We start from the raw sequence: 13,219 nt of genomic DNA, 5'->3' as shown, positions 1-13,219 counted from the left end.
ACATTTCGCTGTTATTCATTTGGCCGTTTTATTACCATGCGCGTAAAAGATAGCAATAGATTTTAAACAATTTTCTTCTTCTCTGTCTTTCTAATTCCTCTTAAGCACACACAAATACGACACTTTCTAAAACTTTTCACATCCGAATGTGTAAAAACTTTTGACGAAGAAGGAAGCCAGCCAGCTCGGTCCATCTATCTACACTTAACGTACTCGCTTACGAGCCGGAGGCATTCGAACTTTAAAATGGCACGCATCTTCCGGTTGCCCACAAAGAGCACTAAAGCGGTTGGCAATCGTCGGCATCTCAGCAGCCTTATTATTCTTCTATTGCTTAACTGAAGACTTGTTACCTGTTATTTTAAAACAGATCGTACATTTTACAATTTTAATCATTTGGTAACAAACTGTTCTATATTACAAGCAAATGTGGTTTTCAGCAAAGAAAATCAAAGTAATAATGAGTTACAAAGAAATTTAAGAAATATGTAAGATACCAATAAGTTAAAGGTAATTTTGTTAAATAAAAATGTTAGTAATTTAAAAGAGAATTAAAGAAAGACAAGAAAGGATAGATAAGATGGTTGCCTGTTACCTGTCCATGACCGGAGAGGACAGCCTCGGAATTACATCGTGTTTTTGCCTTTCGATTTGACATTACAAGTTTCATTTGTAGTTGAACTGTGTATTGAGAGTAATTATTTACTGTTCTAGGTAGGGAGTTGCGTTGATCGATTGTATTTTTAGTTTCCTACATTAGTAACATTTTTAAGTGACTCATAGGCAACAATAGCCATGCAGTTTCTACAAGCTATTCACAAGATGTGGTTAATGCTCTTAGCCACAGTTTTAAAGCGACTTTTAAGCGGCCAGTCTTTACAGAGTATTATTAAATACTTCTTAAAAACAGTTATTAAAGTAGTTACTGCTGCCAGTTCTTTATGTTACTAATCAGGACGGCAGATCTCGGAATGGGGTCATCGAGTTACGCATTTATGATGAGCATTGCTTTATTCGTACGATTGCATGTATTTCTTACTCTAATATTATTCTACGAGTGTAAGTAGTTTAGTAGCAACGTTTGTATTTATGTGTGTTACATCTTGTGTTTCTGTTTCGCTTTCTGTATCATTGCTGCTGTAATTTAGTGTTATGTTATGATTCAATTTAGTCTGGTTGTGGGTCTATGTGGCCCCTATCTTGCGTATTATTCTTCTAATATTCTTGATATGTCTGTTCTGTGTAGGTATGTCCACTGGTTTGGATTCTTAAGGGAGTTGTTTACGTTGTCGTGTGCCACCTTTTGCTGTCTGACCTGTGTATGGGAGGTGCAGTGTAGCGTTACATGTTCGAGGGAACCAATTTCCGCGCATGTTCATTCTTGGCCCAGGTGGATGTTCATCAGTTGTAAATATGCTGGATAAGTACTATGTCCAGTTAGGAAATATATCATTCCACGGCTTGGGGTAGCGTGTTTTATTCCTAATCTTTCCCGTATGTTCGCGAAGAAATCGTAGACATTCCGGCACTTACACATATCTCCCCTCTTTTCGAGGGATGTTTATCAGCGATGCCTTCTTCTTTAATTGCTTTCGCCGGCCGTTGTGGCCGAGCGGTTCTAGGCGCTTCAGTCGGAAACCGCGCTGCTGCTACGGTCGCAGGTTCGAATCCTGCCTCGGTAATGGATGTGTGTGCTGTCCTTAGGTTAGTTAGGTTTAAGTAGTTCTGCGTCTAGGGGACTGATGACCTCAGATGTTAAGTCCCATAGTGCTCAGAGCCATTTGAACCATTTTTTAATTGTTTTCATTTTTCCCTGAAGCCCATCTTCATCTATTATGTTGCAGTACTGTACCTGATGGTAACTTCGATTGGAATGACGCCCAAGACCCCACAAAGGGCTTCCAGAGATGTAGTTCTAAAGGCAGCCGTTAACACTAGGAGCACTCGCCTCCGTCTGCGTCTTCACTGTAGTTCATGTTGTCGCCTGGCGGAGTTTATGTGCTTGACGCAAAATTATATGATGGATTCTAAGACTGAACACTAAAAAAAAAAAAAAAAAAAAAAAAAATCGCTAGTGACCCGACCACAGGTAGCGATGTCAGACAAGCTTCACTTTACAGTTGGTTATAACGCTGGGCCCATATCCATTGTTTCCTGTGTTCCTGTATACCCCTGAAAAGCCATACCAGATGAATGTTAATAATAAGCTGATTTCATGTGCGATCGTGAATCTAATTTACTTCTATTTACCACTGTTCCTAACAGCAACTGTTATACCTAGAAACTCACAAAGAGCGAAGCAGCACCCTTTCATCACTACACATGAATGGTCTGCGTAATCGTATCGAAAGATATTTCTTAGATGACTCCTTTAACGCCATGACCGATTTCCTTCCCTTTCTTTATTCAGTTCAACTAGCAGTACATCTCTAAAGAGGTCAATTGGACGTCGACGATATGTTAAACTCAAAACTTTCTTGTCTATGGCATAAGTTGTTGAAGGCTGCAACAGTGTGATATGAAGAGATAATTCACTCTGAAACAGCAACCAGTAGCGATTTAGTCTCTTGAAATATTTATTTTGCAGGAAACAGCTTTCAAGGGCATCAAATGTTGGAATTTACAATACATTACATGGTAAAACATGGGAAGGTAGTCGTTAGAGCCATAGCGCTATTTGAGACCAGCAGACATACTCTACTATTAAAAGTCCATTCATACAGTATATTCTCCTGAAAGTTACCATGTACATCTCTGCATTACCAAAACTCATAACTATGTTGGAGGAATAACTATTCATATGTATTCTGAACATTCCTGTCTATTGTTGATGTAATCCCTGGTGTAATAAAGTTTTATAAATACGAAAAAGCTCATACACGTGTTAATTGACACAAGCACATGCGTAATACCTACAACTGCTTTTCAAGACAGCATGAATTAAAGCACGATGTATTGTTCATATGTTCTCATATGTATTTTACGCATTTTTATCGGTACTTTTTTTTAAGTTGTTACAATACTAGATTGAACAATTTTATCGACATGTTCCATAAAACACTGTTTGTTACCACTATCAATAGTATACACACAACTTTGCACTATGCTCACTTTCCCTATGGTCACCTACACTAAACGGTTACTCTTACGACACGAACCTCACACAGTCGGAAGAACCCTTTTGGATTAGGCAGCTGGGACAGTAGGGAACTTCCCAGTCAAAAGATTTTACTCCCATTGCTGTACTGAGGCTTAACGCCTGCAGTGTCAGCAACCAACATCACATCAGTGCTTCAAAGATGCCTAAACATAGGGGAAAATTTTTCAGAAGAGAGACGGCCATGTCCGGACCGTCCGCCAGGAGTGAGCTATAAGGGCCAGTAGAGCGGGCCCCATGGACCTATTCTCCTCCACAAAAAACGTGATCAAAAATAGGGCCTTTTGTATCCTAGTGCAGAGTGGTATTTAGGGCAGTGCTACGGGCAGACCAGATCAGTTCGCTCAAAGTGAGTTTACATAGGAGAGGCACCGATTGATTCCACAAGGATTCCAACAACCAGGATTTCCACCGCCCACGACGGTGCTGCCGTTCACGTCTGACTTTGTAACCCTGGGAGCTGTCAGCTGTGGACTTAAGACTGTCCATGGCCTCCTCATCAAGGATGATGGGGACTCTGTCACCGTGGCAGACTTGTGGACTTGTAAATTTATACCTGTTTAACTTTAAAACGGCTACACGCCAGACAAATAATTTTGCTCGCTCCGGGACTTAAATTTTGTTTGTTTAGTTTGTAATTTAAGACTGAGCGTCCCATGGGACTTTCATTTTTCTAAAGTGTGTTTTTAATGAACTTAAACTCAGTGACAATCTAATCTGTCTTCAATCACTATTTCAGGAAGTAACTTATTTTATGTTTTGTTTGAATCCACATTGGTGTCGCCTTCCTCATGAAATCACTTTAGCGTTCGTCCACATGGTACTGTGACATCACGGGAATGCCTAATCGGCATAGGTGGTCGATCCACGATTCTGTTTCCCCCCGAAAATGGATCCAGAATTCCGCACTGTGCTGTTGCGACTGGCAACTCTTTCAGTACTTCGTTCTGCTGTCTAATACGTATTAGTACGCTTGTTGTCTGTATTTGGTTTCTGGTCAAGAAAATAACTTCGGTTTAATTTAATATGAATCATTTCAAACACCGTGCTGTGGCGCTAATACAAGGGAAAGTGCAAGGAACGTATTCCAGCATGTTGGTAATCAATTATAAAACCGCTTCAGCTGTAAGTAAACATTTTAGCTGCATTGTCAGGTGCAATCTATACTGAAGAGCCAAAGAAACTGGTACACCTGCCTAATATCGTGTAGGGCACCCGCGAGCACTTGGAAGTGCCGCAACAAGACTTGGCATGGACTCGACTAATGTCTGAAGTAGTGCTGGAGGAAACTGACACCATGAATCCTGCAGGGAGGGCCACAAATCTCTGAGAGTATGAGGGGGTGGAGATGCCCTCTGAATAGCACGTTGCAAGGCATCCCAGATATACTCAATAATGTTCACTTCTGGGGAATTTGGTGGCCAGTGGAAGAATTTTAGCTCAGAAGAGTGTTCCTGGAGCCACTCTGTAGCAATTCTGGACTTGGGGGGGTGTTACATTATCCTGCTGGAATTCGCCAAGTCTGTCGGAATGCACTTTGGACATGAATGGATGCAGGTGATCAGACAGGATGCTTACGTAAGTGTCATCTGTCAGAGTCGTATCTAGACTTATCAGGAGTGCTATATCACTCCAACTGCACACGCCCCTCACCATCACAGAGCCTCCACCAGCTTGAACAGTCCCCTGCTGACATGCAGGATCCTTGGATTCATGAGGTTGTCTCCATACCCGAACACGTCCATCCACTCGATACAAGTTGAAACGATAGTCGTACGACCAGGCAACATGTTTCCAGTCATCAACAGTCAAATGTCGGTGTTAACGGGGCTCAGGCGAGGCGTAAAGCTTAGTGCCGTGCAGTCATCAAGGGATGCGAGTGTGCCTTTAGCTCAGAAAGCCCATACTGATGATGATCCGTTGAATGGTTCGCACGCTGACACTTGTTGATACCCCAGCACTGAAATCTGCAGCGATTTGCAGAAGTGTTGCACTTTGTCACGTTGGACGATTCTCTCCAGTCGTCGTTGGTCCTGATCTTGCAGGATCTTTTTCCAGCTGCAGCAATGTCGACGACTTGATTTTTTACCGCATTCCTGATATTCATGGTACACTCCGGAAATGGTCGTACGGAAAAATCCCCACTTCATCGCTACCTCGGAGATGCTGTGTCCTGTCGCTCGTGTGCCGACTATAGCATGACGTTCAAACTCACTTAAACCTTAATAACCAGGAAGAAATGCAGCAATAACCGATCCAACAACTGCGACAGGCACTTGTCGTCTTATATATGCGTTGCCGATCGCAGCGCCGCATTCTGCCTGTTTACATATCACTTTATTTCAATACGCATGCCTATACCAGTTTCTTTGGCGCTTCTGTGTATACAAAGAACTTATGTAAGGCAAGAAAATGTAACTAAAATGAATAGATATACAGGACGAATATACTCACGAAATAATCATGTTCTGATCAGAAAAGATGATGATCCAGCGATCATAATTAGGAATTTTTAACTAAATAGCGAACGTCAATTACAAACTAGCATAAAACAACACAGAACGCTCCCGTGATACATAGAAAGGTGAAAAGCTAAAATAAAAGTGATCAAAAACCGACCTATATGATCATCTATGGGATGATGTAAAATTAAGCAGCACCGGTCCCTCATTTACCTAAAAAGGAAAACATATTGGTAAAAACCCCAGTTATTACACTACTGGCCATTAAAATTGCTACACCAAGAAGAAATGCAGGTGATAAACGCGTATTCATTGGACAAATATATTATACTAGAACTGACATGTGATTACATTTTCACGCAATTTGGGTGCATGGATCCTGAGAAATCAGTACCCAGAACAACCACTTCTGGCCTTAATAACGGCCTTGATACGCCTGGGCATTGAGTCAAACAGAGCTTGGATGGCGTGTACAGGTACAGCTGCCCATGCATCTTCAACACCATACCACAGTTCATCAAGAGTAGTGACTGGAGTATTGTGATGAGCAAGTTGCTGGTCACCATTGACCAGACGTTTTCAGTTGGTGAGAGATCTGGAGAATGTGTTGGCCAGGACAGCCGTCGAGCATTTTCTGTATCCAGAAAGGCCCGTACAGGACCTGCAACATGCGGTCGTGCATTATCCTGCTGAAATGTAGGGTTTTTCAAGGATCGATTGAAGTGTAGAGCCACGAGCCGTAACGCATCTGAAATGTAACGTCCACTGTTCACAGTGCCGTCAATGCGAACAAGAGGTGACCGAGACGTGTAACCAATGGCACCCCATATCATCACGCCGGCTGATGCGCCAGTATGGAGATGACGAATACACGCTTCCAATGTGTGCGTTCACCGCGATGTCGCCAAACACGGATGCGACCATCATGATGCAGTGAACAGAACCTGGATTCATCCGAAAAAAGGACGCTTTGCCATTCGTGCACCCAGGTTCGTCGTTGATTACACCACCGCAGGCGCTCCTGTCTGTGATGCAGCGTCAATGTAACCGCAGCCATGGTCTCCGAACTGATAGTCCATGCCACTGCAAACGTCGTCGAACAGTTCGTGGAGATGGTTGTTGTCTTGCAAACGTCCCCGTCTGTTGACTCAGGGATAGAGACGTGGCTGAACGATCCATTACAGCCATGCTGATAAGATGCCTGTCATCTCGACTGCTAGTGATACGAGGCCGTTGGGATCCAGCACGCCGTTCCGTATTACCCTCCTGAACCCACCGATGCCATATTACGCTGACAGTCATTGGGCCTCAACCAACGAGAGCAGCAATGTCGCGATACGATAATACGTAACCGCGATAAGCTACAATCCGACCTTTATCAAAGCCGGAAACGTGATGGTACGCATTTCTCCTCCTTACACGAGGCATCACAACAACGTTTCACCAGGCAACGCCGGTCAACTGCTGTTTGTGTATGAGAAATCGGTTGGGAACTTTCTTCATGTCAACACGTTGTAGGTGTCGCCACCGGCGCCAACCTTGTGTGAATGTTCTGAAAAGCTAATCATTTGCATATGACAGCATCTTCTTCCTGTCGGTTAAATTTCGCACCTCTAGCACGTCATCTTCGTTGTGTAGCAATTTTAACGGCCAGTAGTGCAAAATCTTAATTTGTGTTCCATTCCCCAAAAAATTCATTATAAAACTATTTTAAGCTTCTGAGATGACGTGAAACAATGTTAAATATAATGTTGCACCTAATCCGCTCAATCGGCAGAAAGCAGCGCATTGCAAAGCCATATTGCAAGCGGCTGCACCTACCACTGCAGTGTTCATCATGTATATCTTTTAATTTTAGTTACGTTTTCTTGCCTTACATGAGTTTTTGTCTATTACTTTGTACACAGTGCACCTGACGGTGCAGCTAAAATGCTGCGAAACCGGTCGTGCTAATTAATACAGTACTTACAGCTGAAGCGATTTTATCTTCAAAATGATATATCCAGTCTGTAACTGCCATGACTAGCAAGTCTTTGCCATACGTTTTTTTCTTTACTAGGTGCTTTTCAAGTGTCCAAACAGATTGTCAGAGTGCATAAAACTGACAGTTTTCGAAAAAATCATGCAGAAAGTCATATTAGAGTGAACCATGAAGTCTTTCCTTAGCAGCTGTGTAGGGTGCAGAGGACTGCTACCTATAGTGCAGTGGGGGCATTGCCCGACTGTATTCGTCCTAGCAATGTCACATTATTTCAGTGATTGATTACGTTTTTAATAATCTTGAAACATATGTGATTAGCGTAATTTGATGGATTTTCTTTTGTTTTTTTTTTCTTTCTTTTCTTTCATTTATAGCGCCTGTGTGTATAAAAGGTAAAGGTAATGTCTGTGGCGCAAGCCCGTAACCAGAGCATCGGATGACAGCAGGTAAAGTGCAGTCATTGTATTCGGAGTGACTCTTGGAGAAGCAGCGGTGCCGGGTTCCTCGACCCGGCTGTTCTTTACCGCCGGGAAAGATCCCCAGTACTCATTTTGGCAGCAGGTTGAGTTGACCTGCGGAGTAGCCTACGGCATATACAGACTGTGACAACTGACAGGTATCCCGTGTGACGCCACGGAGGACGAGGGAAGATGCCGTCGACGTCGAGATCGTTGCAGACAAAGTGCAAGCTCGGAATGTTTCAAGGATGGGGAAGGATATCGGCCGTGCCCCTTCAAAGGAACCATCCCGGTATTTATCTAGTGCCATTTATGGAAATCACGGAAATTCTAAGTCCGGACGGGAATTTGAATCGCCGTCCTTCCGAATGCGCGTCCATTTTGATCGTGCGACATCACATCTACAAATACACCTACATGTACGTACACCCTCTGCAAGCCACGGTACGATACATGATGGACTGTACTGTGCACCATTACTAGGCACTTCCTTTCCTGTTCTATTTGCAAATAGATGGAAGGAAAAACGACTGACTGTAAGACTCCGTGCCAGCAGTAAGTTCTGTCACCTTACCTTCGTGGTCCTTATGCGAAATGTACGTTGGCGGCGGTAGAATCGTTCTGCAGTCGATCTCAAATGCCGGTTCTCTAAATTTCCTCCCTAGTGCCTCGCGAAACGAACGTCTTGCGACGGTACCTAACGGTTACTGCTAGTGTAGTTGCTCTTCCAAACAGCATCCCAGTTGCGTCTTTATCTGTGTTAGCAGTACTTTAGGTACCTGGGTTTTGCATGCTCTGTTTAAAAAGAATAGCTGGATGTAGTCATAGCGTCGAGTAGCGCACATCTGCTTTCATGCCCCGGAGCTATTTCACTGAAAATAATAACCTGTAGCTGTTATCCGGCAGTCAAATGCATTGCTTAAGTTGCGAGTTAATAAAATACCAGAAATGCAAAATAAAAGTCAAATGAATAATTTAATAACAAGGGTTCTATTCTAACGTCTGTAATTGATGTAGACAACACAGAATTATGTTGAATAATCTTTATCCAAGGAAGACCACCTCCAATAAACGGGAGATTGACGTACAACATTCATTTAAAATACAGACAGAAAATACCCTTACGAAATGGAGTAAAGTTACGTTGACAGCTTTACAAGAATGGTACCAAAATCCCTAAACGAAAAGTCGTCAAAGATACGCGAAAACTAAGACCATTTCGTGATCACAATACGTGAAATACACTATGTGACCCAAAGTATCCGGACACCCCCAAAAACACACGTTTTTCATATTAGGTGAATTGTGCTGCCACCTATTGCCACGTGCTCCATATCAGCGACCTCAGTAATCATCAGACATCGTGAGAGAGCAGAATGGGGCGCTCCGCTGAACTCACGTACTTCGAACGTGCTGAAGAGATTGGGTGTAACTTGTGTCATACGTCTGTACGCGGGATTTCCACACTCCTAAACATCCTTAGGTCCACTGTTTCCAATGTGATAGTGAAGTGGAAACATGAAGGGACACGTACAGCACAAAAGCGTACAGGCCGACCTCGTCTGTTGACTGACAGAGACAGCCGACAGTTGAAGAGAGCGTAATGTGTAATAGGCAGACATATATCCAGACCATCACACAGAAATTCCAAACTGCATCAGGATCCACTGCAAGTACTATGACAGTTAGGCGGGAGGTGAGAAAACTTGGATTTCATGGTCGAGCGGCTGCTCATAAGCCACACATCACTCTGGTAAATGCCAAAGGACAACTCGCTTGGTGTAAGGAGCGTAAACATTCAACAATTGAACAGTGGAAAACCGTTGTGTGGAGTGACGAATCACGGTACACAATGTGGCGATCTGATGGCAGGGTGTGGGCATGGCGAATGCCCGGTGAACGTCATCTGCCAGCGTGTGTAGTGCCAACAGTGAAATTCGGAGGCGGTGGTGTTATGGTGTGGTCGAGTTTTCAATGGAGGGATCTTGCACCCCTTGTTATTTTGCGTGGCACTATCATAGCACAGGACTACATTGATGTCATTGATGTTTTAAGCACCTTCTTGCTTCCCATTGTTGAAGAGCAATTCGGGGACGGCGACTGCACCTTTCAACACGATCGAACGCCAGTACATAATGAACAGTCTATGGCGTAGTGTTTACAGGACAATAACATCTCTGTAATGGAGTGGCCTGTACAGAGTCCTGACCTGAATCCTAAAGAACAACTTTGGGATATTTTGTAACGCCGACTTCGTGCCAGGCCTCACCGGCCGACATTGATACGTCTCCTCAGTGCAGCACTTCGCGAGGAATGGGCTGCCATTCCCCAAAAATCTCCCAGCACCCGATTGAACGCGTGCCTGCGAGAGTGGAAGCGTCATAAAGGCTAAGGGTCGGACAACACCATATTGAATTCCAGCATTAGCGATGGAGGGCACCAAGAACTTGTAAGTCATTTTCAGCCAGGTGTCCGGATACTTTTGATCACATAGTGTATTCACCAGCTCAAAATAACTGAGAGTTCAATATGATGAGCCACAAATTAACACACGTGATACAAAGAAGAGAAACTTATGCTCTGTCTGTTCTCAGTTTCGTCATACAAGCGGAAAAAGTTAAGGGTCCTACTCTGGAGCAAATTCAGACATTAAGAAATTGATGGATGGAAGCGCCCGTTCACCGCCCAGAATCTGTCACCCACTCCATCAAAAACCATGCGATACGACTTGCAGGTCTGCCTTATTCTAGAACGAACATTGGCGTGTGTTGAGTTCTTATTGGAAAAGTCCCAGTCTCCACTTCACTCCCGTAGTGTTTCATTATTGTCTGCTTTTCCAATGGGTGAAGGCCCTCCACACCAAAAGTACATCGTTTTTTATGTTCTACAGACATAATTTAACTCAACGTGATCACTTCCCGGACTAAAATAGTATACTACCACAATATTTAAACAAAGAAATTATATAAATATTTGGTTGCACTCAAACCATTCGCAATAAACATAAATAAAGGTTTTTTCACAAATAAATAAGCTAGTATTCTTGAGATAGCACTCTCACAAGGAATGACAACGGATTCTCATTAAATATTTTTTAAACAATTATTTAAGCCTGCTTGTGAGAAGTATCTTTTGGCTCTCTTATATAAAGGTGTCAGCAAAAACATGTGACATACCACGTCTTTATTTACCACGATTACGTATTATCGATTGCAATTAATATTTAAATATAGTTACTAGCAAAATAGTAAACTATTCATTAAATAAATACAGAAGTATGACCAAATAAGAGGTATTCATGCTATGTTCATTGGATGTGTAACTCTGGAGGATACGATGTTCTGAAAACATTTGCGTAGGAAAAAAAATATAAATACATCATAAATCTATAAATAAAGTTGATGTAGTTGAAGGGTTTTGTCGGATGATAGCTATTGTGCAACGCTATCACCTGCGGTATCGTTTGTTGAAATCGCATGAAACGTTAGAAGCTGATAATTCAAAGGACCATTGTGAAAATCTTTATTCACTGTGAAGGATTAACTTCTTTAGTTAGAAAGATACTGAAATATTGTTGTGACATTGGGTGCACCTCATTTTCCTGGCATCGTAGAGGTATTCAGATTTACTGTAATACTTGATAATAAAATATTATAGGCTCTCAAACAGCTGTAAGAAGCCGTCTATCATTTCGTCTGACACTCACCATTCTTGGCGCATCTTCTGCACAAAGGATATGCGAGCATGAGCCGTCGGAATTACCAGCTTTGAAATTTACCCATTTCTGGCAACCCACTCCTTGTATCTGCAGCTGAGCTCGCCCGGGGCGGCAGCGTGAAGTCCTCGTCCCGGAGGCTCGCCCCAGACCAGGTAAGCAAATTCAGCTCTCCTCATTACCTGCCCTAGGTGGATGAATGACTCGCTCACATACTCATAAGGTTACAGTCTTCGCTCTATGGATTCCCTTTTGAGTTCACGAAGCAGCTTCATACATTGAGGTGACAGGAAACATGGGATAGCGATATGCACGTATACAGATGATGGTAGTATTGCGTACACAGAGTATAAAAGGACAGTGCACTGGCGGAGCTGTCATTTGTACTCACGTGATACATGTGAAAAGGTTTCCGACGTGGTTTTATCCGCACGACAGAAATTAACAAACTTTGAATGTGGAATGACAGTTGGACGGAAGGGACATTTCATTTCGGAAATCGTTAGGGAAATCAATATTCTAAGATCCACAGTGTCAAGAGTGAGCCGAGAATATCACATTTCACGCATTACCTCTCACCACGGGCGATGCTGTGGCCAACAGCCGTCACTTAACGACCGAGAGCAGTGGAGATTGAGTAGTGCTGTCAGTGCTAACAGACAAGCAACACTGCTTGAAATAACCGAAGAAATCAATGTTGTACGTACGACGAATGTATCTGTTGGGACAGTGCAGCGAAATCTGGCGTTAATGGGCTATGGCGGTCTAAGGTGCTGCAGTCATGGACTGTGCGGCTGGTCCTGGCGGAGGTTCATGGGTGTCTGTGTTTGTCATTAGGATAATTTAGGTTATGTAGTGTGTAAGCTTGGGGACTGATGACCTTAGCAGTGAAGTCCCGTAAGATTTCACACACATTTGAACATTTGAATTTGGGCTATGGCAGCAGCCTATACTAACAGCACGACATCGCCTGCAGCGCCTCGCCTGGGCTGGTGACCATATCGGTTGGATCCCAGATGACTGGAAAACCATGACCTGGCTAGATGAGTCCCAATTTCAATTGGTAAGAGCTGTTGGTAGGGTTCGAATGTTGCGCTGATCCCACGAAGCCACGGACCCAGGTTGTCGACAAGGCACTGTGCAAGCTGATGATCGCTCCATAACGGTGTGGGCTGTGTTTACATGGAATGGAACGGGTCCTCTGGCCCAACTGAACCGATCGTTGACTGGAAATGGTTATGCTCAGCTACTTGGAGACAATTTGTAGCCATTCATTTTGTGGATGACAACTCGCCATCATACTGGGCCATAATTTTTCGGCAAAAGGAGGTCCAACATGATATTAGGAGGTCTCCCATGACTTCTGTCTCCTCAGCGTAATGCTTGGGAGCTCATCGAATCTATCAGTAACAAATCTAGCAGCACGCTTATGAATTACTTCTATGT

This window comes from Schistocerca piceifrons, chromosome X (genome assembly GCF_021461385.2).
Source record: "Schistocerca piceifrons isolate TAMUIC-IGC-003096 chromosome X, iqSchPice1.1, whole genome shotgun sequence".
Classification (NCBI taxonomy): Eukaryota; Metazoa; Arthropoda; class Insecta; order Orthoptera; family Acrididae; genus Schistocerca; species Schistocerca piceifrons.
This window is presented reverse-complemented; position numbering follows the sequence as displayed.